The sequence below is a fragment of the Polypterus senegalus genome, chromosome 5 (genome assembly GCF_016835505.1).
Source record: "Polypterus senegalus isolate Bchr_013 chromosome 5, ASM1683550v1, whole genome shotgun sequence".
NCBI lineage: Eukaryota > Metazoa > Chordata > Cladistia > Polypteriformes > Polypteridae > Polypterus > Polypterus senegalus.
Window position 1 is genome coordinate 41,628,824 of NC_053158.1, and position 27,996 is coordinate 41,656,819.

At 38.9% G+C, this 27,996-nt stretch overlaps 1 long non-coding RNA gene across 1 annotated transcript; it reads right to left on the bottom strand.

Annotated features, from left to right (window-relative positions):
• Positions 1 to 2,356: 2,356 nt before the first annotated feature.
• On the bottom strand, positions 2,357 to 27,979 carry LOC120529965. Its single transcript, XR_005633835.1, has 3 exons — positions 27,774 to 27,979; positions 25,302 to 25,359; positions 2,357 to 2,429 (listed from the first exon to the last, which is right to left on the bottom strand). It is a non-coding gene; the product is annotated as an uncharacterized LOC120529965 (long non-coding RNA).
• Positions 27,980 to 27,996: the final 17 nt, after the last annotated feature.

Genomic DNA, 27,996 nt, shown 5'->3' on the forward strand with positions numbered 1-27,996 from the left:
GTGTGTGTGTATATATATATATATATATATATATAACAATGAAAACTTTGGAATCACCCAGAATTATATATTGTAATCATCATTTACAGTGCAATGAGAGTATACCAAACATTTCTCCAGCTAATGAATCATTTCAATTATGTGCATTTTCACTTTTGAATTAATCATAAGAATCATCCTTATTTTGTACAATATTTCATTTATTTTTTTCTGTGATGGCCAGTGTGATTTTCTATGTTGCAGTATGTTGTGCTGGTAACATCACTTGAAGAGAGGCCCACCAAATCAACATTCAGATTAAGAGAACAGCCTCCTTTATGAGACGGAATCTCGACCAACTGGAGGTAGTTCAAAAGGAGAGAATGAGGAAGAAACTGGTGGCCATTGTGAACAATGCTGCACATCCCCTGTCTGACTCACTGGCTGTGACTTATTTAGCTATCAAATTATTCAGCATGCCAAGAGATGCCACTGGAATTACTTCATACCTACAGCTGTACACTTCTACAGTGCATCACTAGGACACTTACCTTTAACTAAGTCTGAAGTTTATTTTGTTCTTTGTATTCAAAGAGGGTTGTTTTGTTATAATATTTATTGAGCTTCTGTAAAAAGTTACATTTCACACTTTGGACAAATACAATACTATCTGCTACAGATAAGACAAAAGTCACAACAACGGTTAAAGTCCTCTAGGATGCTCCATCTGATGTTGATGTCCAGCAGACAAAAGAAAGTACATCAATGTGCATCATAAACAAAGTAGCTTCCTACTGTGTCCTAGACTGAAGCTGATCCAAAAGTGAATGCTGACTTCTGGTTATTACTTCGATTATGTACTGGCTGGACCGGAAGCGGTAGGGATTAAGTGGAAGTGATATCAAAAGTCTTCCTGGATTACTTCTGCACTCTGTGGAAACAAGCAGAACAGATGTTAGTAACAGTATTACGCTCTTATTCTTCCCCTTATTTGAATTTTTCCAAAGCCTGTAAAATGTTCCCCACACTTGTGTGTCTATCCGTCAATCTATCTTTCTATCCATCTGAAACTCACAGAATGAAAAGGGGGGATTTACAATCGAGGATGAGCTGTTTCTTGATTTACAGAGAGCCCCCAAATGGTCACCTTATTTACAGCAAAGTAATAATTGCATTAAAGTAGATGACCAAACATCTTGTTACATGTAACCTAATACCAAGTTGCTATCCTCATATCTGCTTGTTTTTTTTGGCACATTAATTCAGTAAACTGTCATGTCTGCATCACATGGATGTTTGCCCGAGTCAATTATAATATGTCCTACTGTGATTTTAGATTAGCTGGTGACTGATATCTACCTAAAATATCTTGTTCTATCCAGTGCTACAGATGTTTAGTTAAAATGGGATCTAGTGAATGGAGTAGGCACTTTAATAGGATGTATTCATAGTCATCATTGTGGAAGAGTCCCAGAAAATGCCTAGCTCTGTGCATTGGAATATTATGCTACTGAAAAAGTCTTTTCACGGATGATTACACTGGTGTTATTAAAGATGAACCTGACCATCACTGATTTTCTTTGACAGTTACACATTACTTGACTAATATCAAATGGCCCAAAATGTATCAGGAAAAAAGTCATCTCCCTTTATTACACTTCCACCAAAGTCTGAATTGAAAACACCAGAAAACTGTAAAAAAAAAAAAAAGTCAGAATTGTAAAAATCTGAAGGTTAATCACGCCAAATGTTGTTTTTCCAAAATCAGAATCCTATATTTGCATTTCTTATAACATAGTGGTCATACCTTCTCTTCTTCTTCTCCTTTTCCCAGTTCTGTGTGGGGGATAGATAGATAGATAGATAGATAGATAGATAGATAGATAGATAGATAGATAGATAGATAGATAGATAGATAGATAGATAGATAGAACAAACAAACTGTATTTGTCCCCAGGGGGAAATTTTGCTTTTTCACAGAAGCTCTTGTTTTGTCTTGGTAGAGCTCTATTTTACTCTACTTTCCCCTTTTCTATTATTAATATGTAGCCTTTGTTAGAATGCCTCAAATCTCACAGACTTACCACTGTTTATAAGGTAATGTACCATATAATTCTCCACACTTTCCCTTCTACCTTTATAACCTTAGGCAACTGGGTGTAGGAAAAGACAAGCAGGAGTTAAGTTACACTTTGAATAATGTGTTATTGATAATATTCATAAATAATAACAATATGCAAAATACATTTGACTATTGGCAACCATACCACCTGATAAATGGTGATGTGTAGTTTCAAGCGGCACACACACTTGTTTGTTACTTAAAATGTCTTTAGTTAAATCCTCATTTTTGGTCAGCTTTCTTCTGAACAGGCTGCATGCCTGTCTCAATATGGCTGCCGAGTTGTATTTTCCTTTTCAGTTCATTGTGTGTTGAGATGGTTTTTCATCTGATGGTCAGAGAGAGAGAGAGAGAGAGAGAGAGAGAGAGAGGTAAAGCAAGCAAATGTATAGATTTTCTGTCCAACCCCTGGAGCCAATAGAGTGTCATGGTACTTAAAGGCTTCTGATACAAGTAAGTTCCAAACAGCCATACTTCAGACCAATGGGGCAGAAAATACCTTCACACCTGCCCCCAAAACTATTTGTTAAGGTGAAGCTTGCCAGTTAGGCAGCCTGGCTTTCCTGTGGGGGTGGACTGAGAGAGCACTGCAGAGAATCACTTGCCAAACTTGCTTGAGGGACTTCCTCCAACCAAAGGACTGGTTCTTAACCATTAAACCATTGCTATGCTTATCAATGATAGACATTAGTGTTATAAGTTATAAATAAAGACATACACAATTGGTATCAACTTATATGCAAAATTTCACATCATAACACTCTTTAAATAAATAAATACATAAACAGATAGGTAAGAGAATATACACCAGAATGACTCTAAAGCAAGAAAATTAAAATTAAAGAAAACGTGTGACTTGGCTGTCACAGTCACAGTGAGACTCCTAATTTGACTGACAATCAGTCATTCTGTTCCCTTTAAACAACTGTTGCTTTTGACCAATGGACTGGTGCTGGTGGGATGTTTTTAAGTGATGACCTGCTATTGGTTATTCTGTGAGACTATCAGTTGTGAAAAGCCCAGGTTTAGTGTTTCTTTTATCGTACACTTTATTGAAATAGTCTCAGGTTAAGTATTTTGAACTTTTCGTCCATGCATCCATTTTATCAATTTACATTTTCCAAGTCTGAGATATGGCAGGTTGGCCCCTTGCTGGTACCAGGGTTTACTAGACAGGGACCCTCCCAAAACACAATGATATTCCATCACAGGAGACACATGAAGCACACAGTCACATTTAGCAAATTTACAGTCTCTTTTTAAGATGGCAGGATACATTTACACAGTGGAAGGCAACCCAGATCCCTAATTCACTTGGACGTAAAAGCACCAGGTAGAAAGCAGCACCCTAGCCATGGTCCAGGTGCTGTAAAATGCCACTATGCTGCCCAGAGTATGAACTTGAAAACACACACTTAAAAAGTGCAGCTGCTACAAGATGCATGTATTTGGAAAGCAGTTTTAATGGAAGTTATTGCTAAGCAGAGAAAATAAACATGATGAAATGTCTTATCAGTTAAAAGAAAACTTAGTTTATGTACTACATTAAATTACTAAAGCATTCATACCTTGAAGAGAGCAGCTTATACAAGTTTTAGTTACTTAGTTTTGTGGTTAATATTAAAGGAACATTTTTCCTTGCTTTTTTATGTCTCCAGTCTTACATTATAATGTGCTCAGTGTAAACTAAGGAAACAGCAAGCAAGCCATACATCATGAGTATGCTTCAACAGGTTTTCAGCTGGTAGCACAAACTTGTTTTGTTGTTTATTCCTACTGACTGCACCTGAAAAGCATTTATCACAGAGTGAAATGGAAGAAGTGGCACCGCTTGCCTCCTTATTTATTCTGACATGTATGGGTTATTTGAGCCTTTTTTCAGTAATGATCACAGAAGTTGAAATGAAGTTGAAGTGGCAGCTTTTCTTTTGCATTCATTTTCATTTTGCATCTCAGGCTGCTCTTTGTCAATTGTCACTATTTGGATACATTTAAGGCAGGAGATTTAACAGAATAAAAAAAGTAAATTAAAGAAAAAAAAGAATCTATAAAAAAAAATTTGAATCAAATGTCACAGTACCTTTCTGACGGATAATGAGAGTAGAAGAAGGTCAGATGATTAAATAAGTAATTTAATTAACAACAGTAATACTAAATTGTATACAAAATATGAGAAATTTGGGAAACAAATTGATTTTGATGACCTACATTAGTTTGCTATGAACATTTCAACAATGCATATTGAGAGAAGTTTAATGCTTGTTTAATTTTTGCACAATAACACCTTTATTTGGAAAATGGGCTGGATAATGCCCTTCTCTTCTCTTAAAGGAATGTTGCACACAAAAATGATATATTTATATGTTTCTTACCCTATTTTGTTTGTAGTGCTGGCCGAGAAAAAAATTTTATATTACATTTTAATGGTGAAAGGACATAACAAAGTTTCTGATAAAATATGGGTCGATGGTGACCAACACTGGACAACAGCAATAGTCTCAAACACCCATGAAAAATCTTGCGTTACTTGTGTCTGATAGTCCACATGTCAAGTCATTTAGATGTATGCTTACAATGAGCAAAATGCACATATTATTTGCAAAAATATTGTTATAGTATTGTTACTTTGTTATAATATTGTTGTTTGGAAAAATATGGTTATAAATAAACGAAAGTATGTATTAACTCTTTATTTTTTTTTTCATTTTCTCCCAGGTCTGAATATTTTCCCCAAAAACTTAGTTTTCTAAAAAGCATACAAAGCAATGGGTTCACGTATAAATCAATATAAAAATAGTTATTTATGGCAAATGTCACTCAAATGTTCATGAGTCTCTACAGTATGTACATTTACATACTTATTACAGCTGCGTTTATTCAAAATTACCAAAGTTCTGCAGTTTTTTGTTTACTTCATAAGATGATTCAAGCACCAGTGTGACACGTGATCGAATAATTCCACAGACAACATATCCTCGGTTTAGAAGTTTTAATAAAATTTCAATGAAAAACAGTTCACACAAAAATAGATAAAAAATTAATATAACCATCTCCTATTTGCAAATATATCTAATGGCCCATGCTATCAGTAAGACTATTGTTGTGGAGAAATCTTCAGAAACAACGAGCAGAGTCTTTAGAAAGGCAGTCAGAATTTAAGACTTTACTGCATAGCATAGAAAACAATTGCAGAGGACGTAAAGCCTGTCTCAGTTCATGAGGTGAGCCCAGTGGCTTGGGTGTGGTTCATTTTATTTCAGTTCTAATCACAAAAAAAGTAATAATAATAATAACAATTCTCCTCATCCACTTTACATTTTATCTTCATAATAATGACCTTGTGCTGTACAGTACTTGTTTTCATAACAATTACCTCGCCTTGTAAACTTCTTTCTCCTAATAATAATCAATCTTTTCATAACAGTCATTAGTACTCGAAGGTTGTACTTGCCGCCTGACCCGGAGATAACCATCATCTGATCATGTTTTACATTGCTCACATTCCCAATCTTAAGCTAATAAAGATAAGAGGCCTTTTAATTGATCAACCCTCATCATTAAGTTGGAACCTGTGTGACCCACATATGATAAACTGAACTGTTAAATTAATAATTGCTGTTGCACCAGCATCCAGTAAGACTAAAGTCATAGGCAGTTGTGCTGGTTAGCACAACATGCAGCTTTACGGATAAGAGCTAAGCTGCTGCAGCTGGAAGCAAGCAAGGGGCCCTTGAGTCAGCAAGCACATTGCTAAAGCCTTTATTAATGAACCCTTAAATTGTTATATTGCTCAAAGCCAGCTGAAATAGTATGTGTTGTTTTACCTTGATTAATTAAGATATTGATTCATGAGGAAGTATTGACATAGGAACTTAAATGCTGTCTAGAATGTACAGTATGTATACAGGCCAATGTTACAGCCTGAGAGTAAAGGCAGCTGTGTCCATCAGCCAGTGAGGCATGGCCACATACGATCTGACTTACCTATACAGGGGTTAACCTTGATAATCCATTCTTAAAGCTTCTATATAATTCAACCTAACTAACACAATACAGCTTGCTTTTAATCTGATCATCTGAAATATTCATAAGCCTTAATATATACATTTAAATGCTAAAATATTTATATGTTTAAAGTGTTTATGTGCTAGTGTGTCAGTTTACTTAGGTTCCTTTAAGTTTGGGGGCATTGAAGGTTTTTCCAAAAACATGTTTAGACTCTGCAGAGTCAAAAGGCCCACTGAGTTGCCATGTCACAAAACAGAAACTTGTTTCCTCAGTTCTGTCAAAAAAACAAGGCAAGTGAAGAGGAAGCAAGCAGGCCACATTAAAGCCAAAAGCAGCGGCCCGTAATTAATAGTGCCTCACTAAGCCACTTAAAAAGATGTCAAGCAAATCCTTTTCATAATCAATAGTTCTAAAACCAATAACAAGGTATATAAACTTGAACGCTGGCTGAATTAAATATAAATGGGCATGCTAATAAAAGAGCCCAGCGCTGTTAAGTCATGGCACCCAGCTGTACAATGGTCTGACAGAGGCCAAGCCACTGCTTACGTCATGGCACATGTTCAGAAAAAACTTCCTAACTTTCGACAATCAGTTCTTAAACCCCTATAGTCCTCAAATTAACTAATATCATAATATATGGTGCAATATTTTAATCTTATTGCCTAAGTATTTAGAATACTACTAAATGCTGTTTGAGCGCTTATATGTTTTATGTGCTAGCCTGTGAGCTTGCCCCTCACTCACACAGGCAAAGGTCCTTGTTTGGTCTTCTATCAACACTTGCATCCTTGAAACAAAATACGCCTGCTTGCTTCCTCAAAGAACATGATGACCTTGGCTCACAGCTTGATTCACAGAAACTCAAAACAAAGCAAGAAAGAAGGACAAGTGGCCTCTCGAACAAAATAAATGGTGTCTTTTTAAAGTTGCTCCAGACCTAGGCTTTTCATATTTACGTAAAAGCACTAAAACTAATACTAAAGCATGTTGATCCTTGATCAAAATTCTCAACACTATTTCCCTAACTGTATTAATTAACACTCTTTTCTTCAGCTATAGCTAAGATAGTACAATCTCATATTAACTTACAGGAGGGTGAAATACTATAACATATCCTAGTAATTATGAGAATCTGACATTCTATACAAAATAAGCAAACACTATATGCATTTAACATTAAACATTAGCTTTCTAAGATTGACTCTTACATTTATTATATACTTATTACATACCTGTTTGTCTCCTCACTCATATTCTGAAAGGCACTTTCTGGAAAAAAAACAGCTACCTGTCTTTTGTTTTTGATTTCCAGATCACTTGCATCAAACTCGGAGTCTGATAAGTCAGAGTGTGATTCAGCAAAAATACGCAAAAAGCAAAAAAATAAATAAATAATGTGCACATCTACTTTGCTCTTTCGCCCGATGTCAATGCCATTCTAGACGTTGTTTACTCTACACTCCTCACACAAACACAGGGAATCAGTGTCCAGTCAATGAGTCTAAAAGTCCTCCTAGCAAAGAGGGTCTTCCCATAATGTGATGGTGAGTTTTGCCGACGTATACAGCTGATTATTGTCTTCTGCCCCTGGATGTCAAATAAAGTCAACATCCAACCTCAACCTCTGCTGTCGGAAAAAGTCGACATCTGCCCTTAAACAGTTAAAGTGCACATGGTATAGTGCAAGAAATCTTTGGCCTATTAAAAGTTAGCATCTAAAAGATTAATATAAGATAATACGTCTAGCTGTGGTTAGTGTTGCTGTCTGTTGTGAGTTGGCACTTCTCCCTGTTCATGTGGATTTTCTCTTAGCTACTCTGGGGTACTTCTCACATTCCACAAATATGAAATTGAGATGAATTGGTAATTGATAATTGCTTCTATTTGTGTGAGTGTGCCCAGTGATGAAGGCTGCCAACTCTAATCTGGTTTAATAAAGTCTGAAAAAGAACGGATGGACAATACAACATGAGACACAGTAGAAATACCATAATTTGTCTTAACTGTCAAAAAATTATTTTGCACAGAACATCACTTAAAGTGTTATAAATAAACATTATATTATTAGAAGTAAAGGAGCTCAGCCTCTTCAGGGATTCCGAATTTAATTGAAAATATTCTTCTGGTTGGCACCACAATGATCAACAAAACAACTGAGATACAACATTCCACGGCTGTTTCTTGAAGCTTTGCAGGATTTGCATTTTATTACCTAAATCAGTGGTGCAGTTGGGCAATTTTTGAGGTCTGTAATATCAAATGTTATTATTTACCTTACTTACCAAAGCATTTTATTTTCTTGGTAAGGAAGTGTCCTTACTGGGACTGATTCACAGAGTTTTGTTTGATTTGGATTTGGAGTGAGCAATCTCTGGGTCTGGTCCACTTTGAGGAGCTTGTGAGAGAATAAAGGGAACCATCATGGGGAAAGATAGCTTTTTGTAAATGAGATGTTCGAATGCAGTGCATATTAAAAAAGAAATATATAGCATTTGTCTTAGAAATAGCATGAAGAGACTAATGCAATGGTTGGGTAAACATAAAATGGCCTAGGAGACTTAAAAAGTGACTAAGTGTCGCAGGCACAGTAAGACTTGCCAATTGTCATGTACACAGTTTTCCATAAAAGAATAAGCGCTGAATTTAACTACCACATACTTTGGGGGTTAATGCACCACCAGATCTCAAATACTTTTTTGTTGCATTTTGTAAGGAAACGTCACAATTCACCAAGAAAAAGTTACATTTTAAGGGAACACATTTTATTCAGGCAAAGAGCATCACAATTACTGCAACACTGATTATTTTACACACTGCCAATCAACAGTAAAAACTATAAAAATACTACTGCAACAGTATATTATTATATGTACAAGGTGCAATTGACACCATTGATGAAATTCACTAAATCACTGAGCCAACTGCGCTTGAACTGGCTGCATGCAAGCACAAAGAGGTAAGCACTGATGCTTACAGGCTAGTCTAGTGCAGTGGCTGAATCCCAGGGACAGTGATGCTGATTCGCTAGGGGATGGCAGTGATCATGAGCTGACTGCTCAACGAATTTACGGCACTGACTGATGAGCCCTGGCTTGCTGGCAAATTGCTCTGTGAAGTGACTATAGCCGGTTACGGCATTCAACAAATGAATGTCGCTGAAGATAATTGGCTGTGGCATGCTGGCAAATTGCACTGGGAACCGAATATAGCCGTTTGTGTCGTTCAACGAATGTATGTCACCGAATATACCCAGCTCCGGCATGCTGGCAAATCGCATTGGGAACCGACTATAGCCGGTTGCGGCAGTTTAAGGGTTAAGAGATCTTTAAGGACAAGAATGTAGTAGAAATGAGACTTGTATTTGGGTATGTTTATTTAGGTATATAAGCCAATCAGAGGAAGCATTAATTCAGCACTGTTATACAAATTTAGTTACCCATAAGAATGACTCTATGTCTTTGTTCTGTGACCATTTTCTGACAACCTCTGCCTAGGGCACTGTCCCTTAATAGATTGCTGCAACTTGATCCTCCCTCTTCAGCATTTTTGCTGAAGAGAAATTAAAGATGAATGGACAAGTTTCCTCCTGCCTGGTTCCTGGCTCAAAGAGGTCCTAGTTGAGTACAAGATTTCTTTCTTTAATATATTTCCAATTTAATTTCTTCCACAAGCTCAATAAAGTTATATCATAATGTTTTTTGAAGGACACAAAGGCAGTCAGGCTATTTCTATCTTATTCCTATAACATATTTAAAATACATAAGATCTTTATTGAATTATTCCTAAGGTATTTTGTTTTAGGTGGTCAAATTAAACTATAAAGGTTTCAGTATAGTTATCTTACCATCAGCAGAGTGGTAGTTCTGAAGCTAGGGATCTGCACCAGCAATCAGAAGGTTGCCGGTTTGAATCCCATAAACGCCAGAAGTGACTCTGCTCAATTGGGCCCTTGAGCAAGGCCCTTAAACTGCAAATCCTTCATCCTGGGTATGATGTTAATCTGCATACAGCCCTGCAAGCAGGTCCTCCAGCTTAGAGGGAAAACTGGGTGGTTGGTGGCAAGATTGGCACTCCAGCTACTGTAAAAAATAACCTCACACTGTTCAGTGTGGTGCTAAGGTGTCACTGCTGCACTCGGATCCCAATCCAGATGATTCGTCATGTGACGGGTGTGGCAACGTGCTATGAGTGCATGCTCCCAACCGCTCTATCTTTCATCAATGTACAACACTACACTTTTAAGAGCTTTAATATGATATATTACCGTTTTATTTTAGATAATCTTTTTTGAGGTGTATATAATATTTCAGTTCCTTGCCTGCTTGTTCACACTGAGTACTGTATAATTTACCTTTTCAAGGTAATATATGGTCAGATTTTCTACTTCTGTGCAGAATATGTGAATGTTTACATTAGGAGACTGCCTTCTGCCATTTTGTGGTCTACAATCAACTCTTTAGCTTTTCCAGCTAGAGGCTGGATCTTGTTTTTTTTTAAAAGCAATATACTAACATCTTCACATATATGTGTAATTAATCCTTGAGTTTTGCAAATCCTTCATATTTGCAGTAAAATAAAGTCACTAGGATAAAGCAGTTGCTAAGTAATGCCGGATTTTTAGTAGATGAGACTTTCCATGTAGTGAGTTGTTCTGTGGAGTAGACGCTGCAATTAGGATAATGGTGTCTTTTGGTGTGTCTTCGTGTAGCTTTTCATATTTTTTTTAATATGTCCCCCTCCATTGTGATGTGAACGAGAGGCATAATACAACTGATTTTATCAGTGTGGTACAGATTACACGTTACGCAGCTGCAGAAAAAGAACGCAAGTAAACAGTGAAGTGTAAAAGTGGTTTTAGGACGCAATACTCTTTAATTTCCTCACCAAAAAACAATTTTTGTGAGTTTTGCATTTCACCATTACAAAATCACCGCAAAACAAATTTTTGTGTCAGTTTTGTGAAGCTGTATGTGAATCGAACCTTGCCTGTTTCACTCATCACTAATGTGGGCTGCTTGAAGCTGTTCAACAGTCTGTGGTCTTTTGCAATGGGAATGATGCTGATTGTACAGGCAAAAATAAAAGATGGAAGTTGGCATTTCTCAGAGTAAAATTAAAAATATATGAGAGAAACCCTGCCATAAGTATACACTGCACTCCTGTATACTGTATATGACAACAAACACTTTGCTCCAGGTTTAGTCACTGCCTTGTGTCCAGATCTGCAGCGATAGGCAACAGTTCATTTCTTTTCTATATGGAGCAAGTGGGAAGATAAATGGATGGAAGCTAAATCTTAATTCCAGTTCATTTGTTTTGCTAGGATTCAAAGTGACGGGCTTGTGTCTGGCTGATTCTACCTTATCTTTGAGTGGAGCAGTCAGCTGCCATTGATTTCTGTTGTTATTTCTATCTGGCGTAGTGAAGCAGCATTCCATCATGAAAAAACACAACACACGCATTACCAATTTAAAATGAATCCTGTCTTAAAAGGGAAAAACAGGTGTCACGTTTAAAAGAGAAAGCAATGACATACAAAAGTGGTAACAGGAAGCAAAAAAAAAAAAAAAATGAGATATAACAATAGGGAAGGTTTAATGAAAATGTCTTACACAAAACATAATGAAAATATGCCTTTGAAAAATATTTAAATAATCATTGGCCATCTCTACATAAATGAGGTGGAAAATATTGTAAAGGAAGTTCAACCCTTGCCCAAAACAAAAGAAAAATGCCAAGAACAAGATCTTTATCAAAAATAGTTGATTTTGTTATACAAGATAAATAAAATGCAGCTATAATTAGGGAGAAACACAGTATTATAATAAGCAGATAGAAAGCAAGACCTGGCTGACAAAAATAAGCATCACTATAGGAAGTTGGACCCTGTCTGTTCCTCGCACCATCTCTCATTTCATAAGTACTCATGTGGTGTACTTTTATTATACGCAAGCCGTGATGTTGTAATATAAAATATTGTAATCATTTTAAATTGTACATGTTTTCAATGTAATTTAATGCCATATTACTGAATAGTATGACACAGTCAAGGACTATCTGAAAATAAACCTGATCCACTTCTCCAGTGTTCATTCATCACTGGTCACATTTTCATCCACTGCAGGATTTGCACATGTATCACATTTCACTCCAGTTGTTGAATGTTCTGTGCAGATAAAGTCATTGCATGAAGAACATCTCATCATAGTCATACATATGTAAGTACATGCGCGGTGTAACAAATACACCATATGGAAGTTGTGACTGTGCCTCCACTGGATGGAATCCATTGCGACAGTGTACTTGTAGTGAGTCAAGCTGAGGATAGATGGCAGATGCTGCCGGTAGGTTCATGTAAAAGGACATGAAACAAAAATAACTGAGATTGTTGTACAAAATACACCAGTGTGAGTAGTTAAGGGTTAAGTTAAATTGGTCCTCCCAGCTCCCTTCCAGACTCTTCTACTCTGTTTGTCTCTCTCCCCAGATCTGTATTCAAAGGCCTTCTGGTCTTCTGCATGAATTTGTCAAGTGCTACTGACTGAGACTGTCTACTTAGCTAAGCCATTCTGTGCCATTTGTACCCCACTATTTACAAAGGGAATGATGAAATAATGACAATTAATACTTGTTTACAAGAAGTATTTATATATAAGAAGGCCCTCTTTAGATATAGATGTATGCCAAAGACATTTTAAAGTGTTTAAAGAGCTTTAGATAAGCAGAAGATAGAGTTGTGCTAAAGATTATACCATCTATCTGTATGCTGATTGGTGTAAAATGAGGTTCCTCTTGACTGTGTTATGCAAATTATTCTAACTTGCTTATCGTTGCTTTGCTCTCTTCTCCTGTCTTGTTATGTTGAACTAACTGGTGCACATGGCAGGCTCCCTCAAGCTTGTTGTCATAAAGGGCTTCCAGTGGATGCCTTCCGGTGGAGGCATTTACAACAGGTGATCTTGACTGTCCTTCGTTTAATTTCCTTGACTCTGGCTACACTTCAGAAACAATATGCCTACAGAGAATTTTGTGGCCTGACTTCCAGGGTTTCATTTAGAGGTTTCAGTGTGACTGAGATTAAGGAACAGGGGCCCCAAAGTGTGCATACACACAAAATGAGCCTCGAAGTGTTCGTACGCAACCGTCTCAACACAAACATCGGGATTTATAAGAGAACATTTGACAGGGGAACATGCATACTGTATATTTATGACAACTCTTAGGCCGGAGTTATACTTCACGCGACACATGCTGCAGCGGACGCTCCTGCTACGCAAGCGTTGTAGTGTTTATACTTGCACGCGTACTTTACATAAATCTGGAGGAATCCACCAGGTGGCAGTGCGAGATATTATCACGGTGAGAACATGTTCGGCTTCTCTGTGTTGTGAATTGCCTAGAACATCTATTAAATTCCGATAACACCTTACCGCAATATCGCTGAAAAAGAATGTTTATTGATTAAATCCGTCAATCCAGGGATGTGTCCATTCCAGCAAGCATTGGGCACGTATGGAAAAACAATCCCTGGACGAGGCCTCAGCTCATCGCAAGGTGAATACAAGAACACACATAGCATCATTACACTAGCGTCATTTTAGCGGCAACAAATCCCCAAAGCTGCATATCTTTGGAAGGAAACCGGAGCACAGTGTGGAATACAAGCAGGAAATACCAGCAACATAACTCCCTGCGAGACAGCAGTGCTATCGCTCCACCACTGTGTCACCCCCATGTGTGTAATTATTCCCCCATCTGTGTAATTATTAACAGTATTCATTATTTAAATGAAATTATATGTAAAATGTAACATACACACTTTAATGCATTTTATCATGAAAGTGATATCAAGTATAAATCTAAAGATTCTAAATGTGCAGAGAGTTGGAATATCATACATTTAATTTGTTCTGTGTGGTGATCTATTGCTGCTTGTGGCTGCTGTCAAGTCCAAGAAGCTCGTAGCGATTAAAAACTACGAGGTTTTCACCGTGTCCTTTATTTTTTCCCAGTGGCTCAAATACAGCGCTATACATTATGTTGCTGTTGTGAAGTTGCAAAAAAAGAAAGAAAGATGGCATGTGAGACTTTTAAAATGTATCGTGTCATTACGATCAGGATTATTTGACGCTTGAATATAAAAGCACCACGAATGCATCTGTATGTCAGCATTTTGCTTCACCACATTGAACCATTCATCAAACAGCGAAGCACGCACATCGATCCCCGTAGGATCTGCATAGAGGCTTTCTGTCACATGTAGATAGTAAACAGAGACTCTGACGTCACGTTCCGACTTTTAGCACACTGCACCCCCCGACTTTTTGCTAGTACTGCAACTCGCGCACGCGTTGCGTTAATTTCGGAGGACCTGCTCAGATGATACGTGAAATGAACGCTGGGAACGCGTGGCAGCCATGATGCGGGCACGTACGCGTTCTGAGCGTGAAGTATAAAACGGCCCTAACTCATGTGTACAAAACATTTTGGAGAAAGTGGGAAATGAAGACTCTTGTGATAAAGTAGGTGACTCATATCTTACACTACCGTGGCTGTCCGTTTGTCTGTCCAGAATTTTAAATCAACTGTAACTCGCAAACCGTTTGACCTATTCACTTGAAATCTGGTACACGTACTAAATACTACCTGACATCTACTATCTGCTTTTGGGGTGATGATTGACCTCCAAGGTTATTCCTCTTTTTATTTTTTTGTAGAATCAACTCTCAGCAGCGGGCAGCAGGGTGGTCGTGTGGCGCATGCGTATGGGCGCCGTTCTCATCCCTACCACTTTCGCCATCACATCTCCTACTTCTTCATATTTTAACTCATTCTTGAGGCAGATTGAAGACTTAAGTGCCAGCTTAATTAAAAAATTAAGGAAAATGTACTAAGTAATTGCAACACAAACACTGACTTAATCAGTTTTAACATGAAAAGATGCCGACAAAAGAAGTGAAGAAGCGGGCCGCTAGTGTGGAGAAAAGAAGAGCTGCTCAGGAAGCAGCACGTGCATCAACCTCTGAGCAAATGAATGCTAAACGTACAGAGAAAAAGTATGAAAACTATGCATGCTCAAGTCAAGTGTATTCACTGTATGTTATCATGCACTGCGCCATTACTGGTGCATAATAATTCATAATACCGATCCGTTTTTATGATGTGTGGTGATGTGACAAACATAGTTAAAAGTGATAATTATGATTTATAGGCTGCATTTTAGTTCTTTTTAAGAGGGCCAATGCTGCATTTTGGAATTAAGAACTTTTTTGGTTATTCATTAGTTTATATCGGCTACCTATTGTCACTTCTCTGGGAATTGGCCAACAAGTCAGGAATATCTCAGCCAAGCTTTTCTCCATTATGCCCGCTGTACTGGAAGCCATTTACTGAAATGCGAGGTGCTACATTGAGTTTTCATATGATGTGGGTGCACATGCATAAATCATAACATGCTTTTGTCAACATAAAAGGGAAGATTGCAGCAGTGTCCAGCTTTCCTAACGTAACTGGAGCAATTTACTGCACTCATATTGCACTAAAAGTATCTAGCGAGAATGAAGCTGCTTTTGTTAACAGTGAGCAGTGACATTCCATTAATGCACTCGTCATTTGTGATGCCAAGGTGAGACAGACAAACGTCATGACTCAGTGGCCTCAGTCAACCCATGATTAATTTTATTTTAACCCAAAGTAGCATTTGGCAGAAGTGGGGGTATTGTAAATGATGTCTGTCTTGTTAGTAAGGTAACTGGCCGAACCCTCCGTTTTCATATGGCCTGTACTATTCATTGTAACAGTAATCATATCATTACATGTGCCTGGTAATAGCGGCTACCTGCTCAAATGCTGGCACCTTGCACCTCTTCCTGACCCCCAGAACGCAGAGAAAAGGCACTTTAATGTCACACATGATCTTGCACTCTCAGTCTCAGAGTGCAGTTGCTGTTGAAAGCAGGGCACGGGGTCTCGATGTGTCAGGTGGGAGGTTGCTCTACCAGCCAATGAAGTTCTGTAGCATCATGAATGCATGTGTAGGAGGTTCATTAGCAGGGATGTTGCAGGACGTCATTCAGGGCGTGTTCACGTAGGCACATTTACAAGGTGAATGTGATCTACTGTATAAAGGATAAATTGTGTAGAAATGTGTAGAGGCAGGTTTTGTTAATCTGACTTTTTGTTCAGTGTGCACATTTTCTTGTTTTTTTTGGTGTGCACATATTTTCATGCTCAAATCCACAAAAATCTTTATGAAGGAGACCCATGGTCTGCCTCATAGTAATTTAACTTCCTGACCTTCCAAACATTGTGAAGACCACATCTACTGTATTCCAAAATGGAGTCCTTGGTAGAATCTTAGTGATCTGACAGCCTTATATTCATTATTTATGTCATTTCCAGCTGGTTAGTGCTCGTAAAACAGATACTCCAAGTGTGCAACCAAATCCAAATCAGACAACCTTCTTGTTGCCATCTGCCCACACCACAGATCTTATTCAGTAGAGTCTCAATAGTAAAGCAGGCTTCTCGGTTCTGATAACTGAAACTGCAGTAGAGCAATACAATACAATACAACACAATACATTACAATACAATGGTCCTTTGGCATGAGCAAACCTTTGGGTTTAAAGTCCAAAGTCTTAACTATTACACCACACTGCCTTTTTCTTTTATCCCTCGCATTGCCTTGCTATTGCAGTGCCATTTCACAATTTACATACCCTTCACACAATTAACTGTACTTCACTCTACTAAATCAGCTATCTCGTTCTCCTAAAGTTTTTCCCATATTCCTGTAGGGTCTCTATATTGGTTGGACACTTCCTCGCCTGACACTCTTAAGTCCCCTTTCACACAGTCCAGCCACTTTCTTTATGCTCATCCTTTTCTTTTCCATCCCAACTCCTCCACATCCATGATTCTTCTCCCCATGTTGTCTACCTCTCTTCTCATGACATGCTCATACCACTTTAACCTTCTGTCCTGTATTTTCTTTGAGATTTTCCTAACTTTAACCATGAGTCTGCTTCTCTCATTTCTGCATGAATTCTTATCAAGAATCGTTACTCCACACTTCCATCTCAACTCCCTCATTTTTGTAGCACCCGGTTTCCCTTCATGCAGCTTTTTAACTGTCCAGGTTTCTGATTCTTACAAAAATGCTGGAAACATCAACTATATTGTAAAATAATTTAACAATGTACAAATATCTAAATATATATTTAACTGCATATACTACAAGAAATCTCATTTCCTCCAATATAAACCCCACTTAATGTAGTATTGGGAACCTGCAAATGACCAGTATGTATGTTGCACAAGGAATGAAAAAAGGATACCATCATGCTGGCAGCATAACTCATTCTCTTAAACAATTAAAATTTTACATAACTTCTTTTTCATTTATAAATAAAAAAGCTATTTATTTGCTAATTAAAAGGCATCGTCCCAAATAAAATGTGCAAAATTCTGCATATGTGCAGTATATTTTTTAACCTCAAAATGTATCAAGAGTCTGCATTAATAAAACATTGTAGGAGATCCAGCTACATATGTGAGTAATGGCTGAGTCATGTGCAGTCGTACATTAGTACAGCTCTGTGTCATGGAGAAAGTTTAAGTATGCAACATAAAGGAACATTCTTATTTATAAAAAATTCAGTACTCACCATTTCTTTTACATTTTTAATTATTGTTTAAAGTTATAGGACTACATTAACAATAGGAAAATGATTCCTTCTAACCAATACTCATGCCTGACATTTTATTGTATGCCTGCTTTAAAATTTTATTCCTCATATTTCAACCTCTACTGCCAATGGAGCTTTACACTCGCTTTTCCGCAGCTCAGAAGTAGAAGTGTTTTGTATTATTGCACCCTCCAGTGGCCATTTCTCCTAATAGCAGTTATCTTATATTCGAAAATCTTAAAATTGTTATAAAACAGATACCAAATTCAGAATTAAATACCTGATATTACATTATGTGTCCTTCACAAATAGGAAGGTTATGAGAATTCTGCATTTCCCAGAATCTGACATGTTATTGGTTATTTTCTAATTTTACACAGAAGAGGGCATTTTGACACTCTTCTCCTTCTTCCTCTTTTAAGAGTCTTCCAGACATGGTAGGATTTCCTTCTTTCTCCAAACAAGGTAATCTTCTCATCTGCCAGCCTGCTCTTGTATCCACTGTAAGTAATGTAGGTATACCCAGAACATCCAGGAGTCTTTTGCGGATGTCTCTCAAAGATGCATGTGGTCTTAGTGGGTCTTTCTGAGACATGTCTCTGTAGGAGCTACAGTATACTCAGCCATTGATCCTGGGAAACAAAGCATTGCCTAAATCTTTGGGAGATCTGAACCATGTCCGTTTTTGTGTGCAAATTCTAGCTATCCCTTGTTAGAAGCTGCACACAAAAGTGTTTAATTTCACATTCCTTCAAGACCTCAGTTTTTACATACGGCTGGGTAGTTTCCTGCTATAATCAGAAACGAGTGTAGAATAAGTGGAACTTCATACTACTGTAGTATAAGTAAAATAGGCTGGAAAAAACTTCCAGTGGGTGCCTGTCCAAAGCAGTGACGGGGGTCAGAGGTTTAATGTGGAATAAGAAGAATGAACAAAATAATGAATATAAACAGTAGTGATGAGCAAACCCACTGAATTCACTTTGTCTCAAGTTCAGTGAAAACACAGAAAATGTAATGAATTTCAGTGAACTTAGTGAAATTCACTGAAGTCAATGGGGTAGGAGAAACCATATTAGTTTTGAGTGGATTATAATGGTGCAGTGCTCTTTAAGGGTCACTACTATGCTGAACCAATTATAGTGAGCAAAAATGTGACCGGAGCTGTGAGGCAGCAGTGCTAACCACTGCATTACCATTCGTCCCCAAGACAAAATTATACTTCCAATTCCACAATACTCTAGGTCTTAATCTCTTTCTGTGTCTCCTGAACATTTATCACTATGACTAACTAACATCTATAGAGCCTGTGATGCACATATACTCTGCCATCTGTCCCTGTGTCTACCCGATATGCACTACATAGTATGGAGCATGGCATGATTAATCCAGCAGAGAAGTCACAACATATAATGAATATACATTTTCATAATATTCTTACTATGGTCAGCACCTCTCACATTAAAACACTATGAATACTGATCAGCAGTAACATCATCATTTCTGCACACAGAGAGCAAATTAGGCAGTGTTGTAAAATGTAAGATGGAGGACACTTGCAGTATGCACACTTGAAAGTTGTGATCATGCACAACAAAAGTCTGGTCTCATAGTGACATCTCCAGTCAACATGGCTCCTACAGCTCTGTGATGTCACAGTGACCTTCCAAAGCATAATGGGGTGCTAAGGAAAAAAAAAAAAAAAAAGCTTGTCTAATCTGGTCGTATGGTGAATTTTCATGGAAAAATCCAGCAAATGAGGTCTCCAGTGAATCCTGAAAATTTTTTTTGTGGAAAAGGCTGTGAAAAATTTCACCAATTAACACTAAAAAACATTAACATTCAAAAATACAAGAGATCATACAAACTTGTATAATATAGCAAACTGAAATTTATTCAACTCCATTAATCCTGTTCATTATCCCAGTAGCGAAACTTTGAGATTTGCTGACCGGGCCACCCTCTCCTCAGCAGACACTCCTAAGTTAGCTGCATGCCCTTGGTCTGCCTATGGATCTTGCTCCGCTGGGTCAGACTTTGCATAACTGATATGAGATGAACCTAACTACATGTCCAAATTCTCCTCAGCAAGCTGCTCTATATTCAGAGAAGCAGCAATTCTTCTGCAAGGTCCTCACATATTATTGAACTCCACAACTTCTCACGATGATTTAAAGAATTAATCATTCATGCATTGAAATCTCATTTTGCCTGCTTGTATTTACCTTCTCATTGAGTGGTTGCTACAGAGATGTGTAAGTACAGATGTGGATTTAGAATGACTGGTAAATCATAAACTTTTTCCAAGCACCTTTCCTTCACTTTTCCACCACTATTCAAAACTGCTGTCATGACCACAGGGGATGCACAAACCAGTGTGTTTCTTTGTGCTGGTCCTTACCCTGGATAAATGGGGAGGGTTACGTCAGGAAGGGCATCCGGTGTAAAATTTTGCCAAATCAATATGGAGACAATACAAATTTCCATACTGGATCAGTTGAGCCCCAGGTTAACAACGACTGCCACCAGTACTGTTAGCCAACAAAATGCTAGCGAAAATTAGGCTACTGTTGGCCGAAGAAGGAGAAGAAGACGGGGGAGACATGTCCGGAGGCAGGAGGAGAAGAGGAAGGTAAAGAGAGTGGAACTGAGGGTAGGAACTTTGAATGTTGGCAGTATGATTGATAAGGGGAGAGAGGTAGCAGATATGATGGAGAGAAGGAAGGTTGATATATTGTGTGTGCAAGAGACTAAATGGAAGGGGAGTAAGGCCAGGTGGATTGAAGGTGGATTCAAATTGTTCTATCATGGTGTGGATGGGAGGAGAAATGGGGTAGGAGTTATTCTTAAGGAACAGAATGTGTTTTGGAGGTGAAAAGAGTGTCAGACAGAGTAATGATTATGAAGCTGGAAATTGGAGGTGTAATGATGTTGTTAGTGCATATGCACTGCAAGTTGGGTGTGCAATGAATGAGAAAGAAGACTTTTGGAGTGAGTTGGATAAAGTGATGAACAGTGTACCCAAGGGACAGAAAGTGGTGATTGGAGCGGATTTCAATGGACATGTTGGTGAAGGGAACAGAAGAGTCGAGGAGGTAATGGGTAAGTATGGTGTCAAGGAGAGGAATGAAGAAGGTCAGAAGATAGTGGATTTTTTCAAAAGGATGAACATGGCTGTGGTGAATACATATTTTAGAAGATGGAGGAACACAGGGTAACGTACAAGAGTGGAGGAAGATGCACACAGGTAGATTACATCCTATGCAGAAGAGTCAATCTAAGAAGATTGAAGACTGCAAAGTGGTGGCAGGGGAAAGTGTAGGTAAACAGCATAGGATGGTGGTCTGTAGGATGACGCTGGAGATCAAGAAGAGGAAAAGAGTGTGGGCAGAGCCAAGGATCAAATGGTGGAAGTTGAAAAAGGAAGACTGCAAGGTTGAGTTTAGGGAGAAGGTGAAACAGGCACTGGGTGGCAGTGAAGAGTTACCAGACAGTTTGGAAACTACTGCAGATGAAGTAAGGGTGACAGCAAGAAGGGTGCTTGGCGTGACATCAGGACAGAGGAAGTTGGAAATGGAAACCTGGTGGTGGAATGATGAAATACAGGAGAGTATACAGAGGAAGCGGATGCCAAAGAAGAAGTGGGATAGTCAGAGAGATGCAGAAAGTAGACAAGAGTACAAGGTGAAGAGAAAGGTGGCAAAGGCTAAAGAAAAGGCATATGATGAGTTGCATGAGAGGTTGGACACTAATGAGGGAGAAAAGGACCTGTACCGATTGGATAGACAGAGGGGCTGAGCTATTAAAGATGTGCAGCAGGTTAGGGTGATAATGAAAAAAACGGGAGAGACAGAAGGTTGGATGATGTGGAGATATTGAATCAGGAAGTGCAACAGATTAGCAAGGAGGAAATATGGACAGCTATGAAGAGGATGAAAAATGGAAAGCCCGTTGGTCCAGATGACATACCTATTGAAGCATGTGTTTAGGAAAGATGGCAGTGGAGTTTTTAACCAGATTGTGTAATGGAATCTTGGAAAGTGAAACAATGCCTGAGGAGTGGAGAAGAAGTGTACTGGTGCCGATATTTAAGAATAAGGGGGATGTGCAGGACTGCAGTAACTACAGGGGAATAAAATTCATGAGCCACAGTATGAAGTTATGGGAAAGAGTAGCGGAAGCTAGGTTAAGAAGTGAAATGATGATTAGTGAGCAGCAGTATGGTTGCATGCCAAGAAACAGCACCACAGATGCGATGTTTGCCCTGAGGGTGTTGATGGAGAAGTATAGAGAAGGCCAGAAGGAGTTGCATTGCATCTTTGTGGACCTAGAGAAAGCATATGACAGGGTGCCTCAAGAGGAGCTGTGGTATTGTATGAGGAAGTTTGGAGTGGCAGAGAAGTACATCAGAGTTGTACAGGATATGTGCGAGGGAAGTGTAACAGTGGTGAAAACTGCAGTAGGAATGATGGATGCATTCAAGGTGGAGGTGGGATTACATCAGGGATTGGCTCTGAGCCCTTTCTTATTTGCAATGGTGATGGACAGGAGACCCGTGGACTATGATGTTTGCTGATGACATTATGATCTGTAGTGATAGTAGGGAGCAGATTGAGGAGACCCTGGAGAGGTGGAGATATGCTCTAGAGAGGAGAGGAATGAAGGTCATTAGGAACCAGACATAATACAGTGGTGTGAAAAACTATTTGCCCCCTTCCTGATTTCTTATTCTTTTGCATGTTTGTCACACACAATGTTTCTGATCATCAAACACATTTAACCATTAGTCAAATATAACACAAGTAAACACAAAATGCAGTTTTTAAATGATGGTTTTTATTATTTAGGGAGAAAAAATCCAAACCTACATGGCCTTGTGTGAAAAGTAATTGCCCCTGAACCTAATAACTGGTTGGGCCACCCTTAGCAGCAATAACTGCAATCAAGCGCTTATGATAACTTGCAATGAGTCTTTTACAGCGCTCTGGAGGAATTTCGGCCCACTCATCTTTGCAGAATTGTTGTAATTCAGCTTTATTTGAGAGTTTTCTAGCATGAACCGCCTTTTTAAGGTCATGCCATAGCATCTCAATTGGATTCAGGTCAGGACTTTGACTAGGCCACTCCAAAGTCTTCATTTTGTTTTTCTTCAGCCATTCAGAGGTGGATTTGCTGGTGTGTTTTGGGTCATTGTCCTGTTGCAGCACCCAAGATCGCTTCAGCTTGAGTTGACGAACAGATTGCCGGACATTCTCCTTCAGGATTTTTTGGTAGACAGTAGAATTCATGGTTCCATCTATCACAGCAAGCCTTCCAGGTCCTGAAGCAGCAAAACAACCCCAGACCATCACACTACCACCACCATATTTTACTGTTGGTATGATGTTCATTTTCTGAAATGCTGTGTTCCTTTTACGCCAGATGTAACGGGACATTTGCCTTTCAAAAGTTCAACTTTTGTCTCATCAGTCCACAAGGTATTTTCCCAAAAGTCTTGGCAATCATTGAGATGTTTCTTAGCAAAATTGAGACGAGCCCTAATGTTCTTTTGCTTAACAGTGGTTTGCGTCTTGGAAATCTGCCATGCAGGCGTTTTGCCCAGTCTCTTTCTTATGGTGGAGTCGTGAACACTGACCTTAATTGAGGCAAGTGAGGCCTGCAGTTCTTTAGAAGTTGTCCTGGGGTCTTTTGTGACCTCTCGGATGAGTCGTCTCTGCGCTCTTGGGGTAATTTTGGTCGGCCGGCCACTCCTGGGAAGGTTCACCACTGTTCCATGTTTTTGCCATTTGTGGATAATGGCTCTCACTGTGGTTCGCTGGAGTCCCAAAGCTTTAGAAATGGCTTTATAACCTTTACCAGACTGATAGATCTCAATTACTTCTGTTCTCATTTGTTCCTGAATTTCTTTGGATCTTGGCATGATGTCTAGCTTTTGAGGTGCTTTTGGTCTACTTCTCTGTGTCAGGCAGCTCCTATTTAAGTGATTTCTTGATTGAAACAGGTGTGGCAGTAAATCAGGCCTGGGGGTGGCTACGGAAATTGAACTCAGGTGTGATACACCACAGTTAGGTTATTTTTGAACAAGGGGGCAATTACTTTTTCACACAGGGCCATGTAGGTTTGGATTTTTTTTCTTCCTTAATAATAAAAACCATCATTTAAAAACTACATTTTGTGTTTACTTGTGTTATATTTGACTAATGGTTAAATGTGTTTGATGATCAGAAACATTTTGTGTGACAAACATGCAAAAGAATAAGAAATCAGGAAGGGGGCAAATAGTTTTTCACACCACTGTACGTGTGTGAATGAGAGGGAGTTTAGTGGAATGGTGAGGATGCAAGGAGCAGAGTTGGCGAAGGTGGAGGAGTTTAAATACTTGGCATCAACAGTACAGAGTAATGGGGATTGTGGAAGAGAGGTGAAAAAGAGTGCAAGCAGGGTGGAGAAGAGTTTCAGGAGTGATTTGTGACAGATGGGTATCAGCAAGAGTGAAAGGGAAAGTCTACAGGACGGTAGTGAGACCAGCTATTTTATATGGGTTGGAGACAGTGGCACTGACCAGAAAGCAGGAGACAGAGCTGGAGGCAGCAGAGTTAAAGATGCTAAGATTTGCATTGGGTGTGACGAGGATGGACAGGATTAGAAATGAGTACATTAGAGGGTCAGCTCAAGTTGGGTGGTTGGGAGACAAAGTCAGAGAGGCGAGGTTGTGTTAGTTTGGACATGTGCAGAGGAGAGATGCTGAGTATATTGGAAGAAGGATGTTAAAGATAGAGCTGCCAGGTAAGAGGAAGGTCGTAGAGAATGTTTATGAATGTGGTGAGTGAAGACATGCAGGTGATGGGTGTACCAGAACAAGACAAAGAGGAAAGAAAGATATAGAAAAAGATGATCCGCTGTGGCAACTCCTAACAGGAGCAGCCGAAAGAAGAAGGTAAATCATAAACTTTTTCCAAGCACCTTTCCTTCACTTTTTTACCACTATTCAAAGCCAGTTGGTTGCCGTTATCACTTCATTCACTCATGACCAAGATGTCCTTGAATTCCTTCCTGAACTAAACAAACCACTCCTTTCCTTGCCACATCATACTAAAATGTAAATGGTTCCAAAGCACACTAGAGATCATACTCTGATGAAGCCAAGGGGACTTCCTTACAATCGGGGATGTCAGTCCTTAGGTTCTAAAATTGCATATATGTCCAGTCCTATTTTTATATATGTTCCTAGATACACTGTGTGATGCAATATTAAACCAGAAAGCAAAAGGGCTACAGAAATACAAGGTTTTACTCAATTATCTAAAATATAGGCTTCCCACAATTTAAGAAAATTTGTATATACAAAGAATCACATGACTTTTAAATGTATCAAATTAGAGCTAAAATCTGACGATTTATGCAGTCTTTCGAAATATACCTCGTTGAAGCCATCAGAACAGGGTGGGGCAGGACATTACTGACATGCAGGCCCAGTACACATGTTGTGGTTCACTCACCTTGTTAAGTGTGTTGCTCAAATGTTCTTCTCATATCACATTATCCTGGGCATCACACCTCCAAAACACAAAAATCACCATTCAGTTTTAACTAAGCAAATAGATGAGAGCCTTCCATTGAACAAGAACTGCAGTGATTAATACGTTTCAGCTTGTAACAAGTTATTTAACCCTAACTGATGCAGTGAGTAGCTTCTCGTTTCTTAAACCACCATGTCAGAAGACGTATTCTGTGGTTGTGGAAAAGATGTTACCCTGTTTCAGATGACTCAAATTATTGGCCTGCATCTACCAAAGAAAAAAACTAAGGACAATGCTGAAACTACTGAAATTGGGTTAAGAACTGTCCAGCACCTTATTAAAGCCTGGGAGGATAGTGGTGAACCATCACCTTTGAGGAAGAAATGTGGTTGGAAAATGACTGGACTGGAGATCACTGAAACATTCGGTGAAATCAAATCGTAAAACATCAACAGTACTGTAGAACATTTAACAGTGAAAGTTAGGAGCATTTCCACACTCACAATGTGAACAGAGTTCAAGGTATTGGGACTAAAGAGCTGTGTAGCCTTAAGAAAACCACTTATTAGTGAAACTAATTGGAAAAAGGGGCTTAATGTGCTAGGGAGCATAAGGATTGGATTCTGGAGCAATGGAAAAATGGTCATGTGGTCTGATAAGTCCAGATTTACCCTGTTCCAGAGTGATGGGCGCATCACAGTATGAAGGAGGTAGATGAAATGATGCACCCATCATACCTAGGGCCTAGTATACAAGCCAGTGGAGGCAGTGTTATAAACTGGGGTTGCTTCAGTTGGTCAGGTCTAGGTTAAGCAACATTATGTGTCCAAAAAGTGAGGTCAGCTGACTACCTTAAGATACTGAATGATCAGGTTTTTCCATCAGTGTATTTTTTTCCCCCCGTTTGCATGGGCATAATCCAAGTTGACAATGCCAGGATTCATCAGGCTCAAATTGTGACAGAGTGGCTGAGAGAGCATGATACATCATTTTCACACATGAATTGGCAACCACAGAGTTCAGACATTAACCCCATTCAGAATCTTTGGGATATGCTGGAGGAGACTTTATGCAGAGGCCTAACTCTCCCACCATCAATGAAAAATCTTGGCGATAAATTCATGGAACTTTGGGTGGAAATAAATGTTGTGACATTACATGAACTTATCAAAACCACACCACAGCGAATGTGTGATGTAATCAAGTTAAAGGCAGTCCAACAAAATAGTACAGTGTGACTCCCCAACCACCCCTTCCATGCTAAAAGTAGGCAGTCTGAATTATTTTACATTTTTTAAAATCATTTTTTGACAATAAATAAATCATGCTTAAGTACAGTATTCTTAATAGCATATACTTTCAAACTTCTACTTGACTATTCTGCTCATGGGCAAATTTTACTTTTACTTGAGACACTTGATAGCCAAAAAGCTATCTTTACTTTTAGTGAAGTACAGCTCTTTATGTACTTTATACAACACCAGAATGCAGTGATTGAATGGTGTGCAGCAGTAGCTGCCATTGAACTATATCCTCTAAAAGCACTGGCCACAACATGCTACAACATATTTTGTCTGAAGTTTTCTCCAACTCCAAAAAGCACTTGACTTCTCAAATATCCATTCATAGGTAAAAAGCTGGTCCACTTTTTACTGTTGTCCTCAGCTATGACTTTAGTCTGGTGGTGGTGATTGGGCTTGTGTGCCTCAATGATCCTTACATCTGCTTTGACACAAGTTCCTTATAGGGTTACCAATGGCAAATAAGTACAAGGAGATCAGCCAGACGATGAACAGTATTTAATGCTTCGCACACTACTCTTGATTGAATCATGGAGGAACTAGGACACTGAGACCTACATCTGGGGCCAAGGTGACCTAAGTAGCTCATTCCAAAAAGGCCATGTTCAATATGGGCTTACTCCCTCAAGTTAAAGGATGAGACTCAGGGGCAAAGACAGTATCTATAAGAAGTGTAAAGGATTCTAGCATACTAGCTTCTCTGTGGGAATGTAGGAACTTGTGAAAGATGTTGAAAAATGCTAGCTAGATACTGGCCTGCCACTATGCATAGCACTGGCATTTTGATCAACGGTGGACTGTCTCTTACTCTAAATCTGTACCATGGGAGATATTTAAACCCCCAGCTGGGAATAATGCATGTTCTGGTGGATGACAGGTCACCTCAACTTCACTTTGAGTTGCAGAGTGGAAAACACTGACTGCTGTTTACAGATGGTGCCTGAATATGTATTAATTCTGTGCTCCTACTAAGACATATAAATGCTCACGCAAGGAATGATGGAGATGGGGGTGATTCAGCGATACAGATTTCTGTATTAGTCATGGATTATCCATATGAACACCATGTGGACCAATGGTCCAATTCAAGGAAATAGCTTAACTTGGTGATGACATGGCAAAGAATGGATGATGCGCTTTTTATACAAACCTGGAAAACTTGAAGATGTACTTAATGTTTGCTGGTAAAGATTAGCAGAGGCTTTTGTTCACAATGAGTTGTACTCTAACCTCGAGAAGAGCTCAAGGTCAGGGACATAAAGTCTGAATGGACCATGTTTAAGATCTCCGCAAAGAAGGCAGCTGCAAGAAGCTGTGGCCAGATGGTTGTTGGTAACTCTCATGGTATATAAAGTAAGACCTGTTGGTAGATA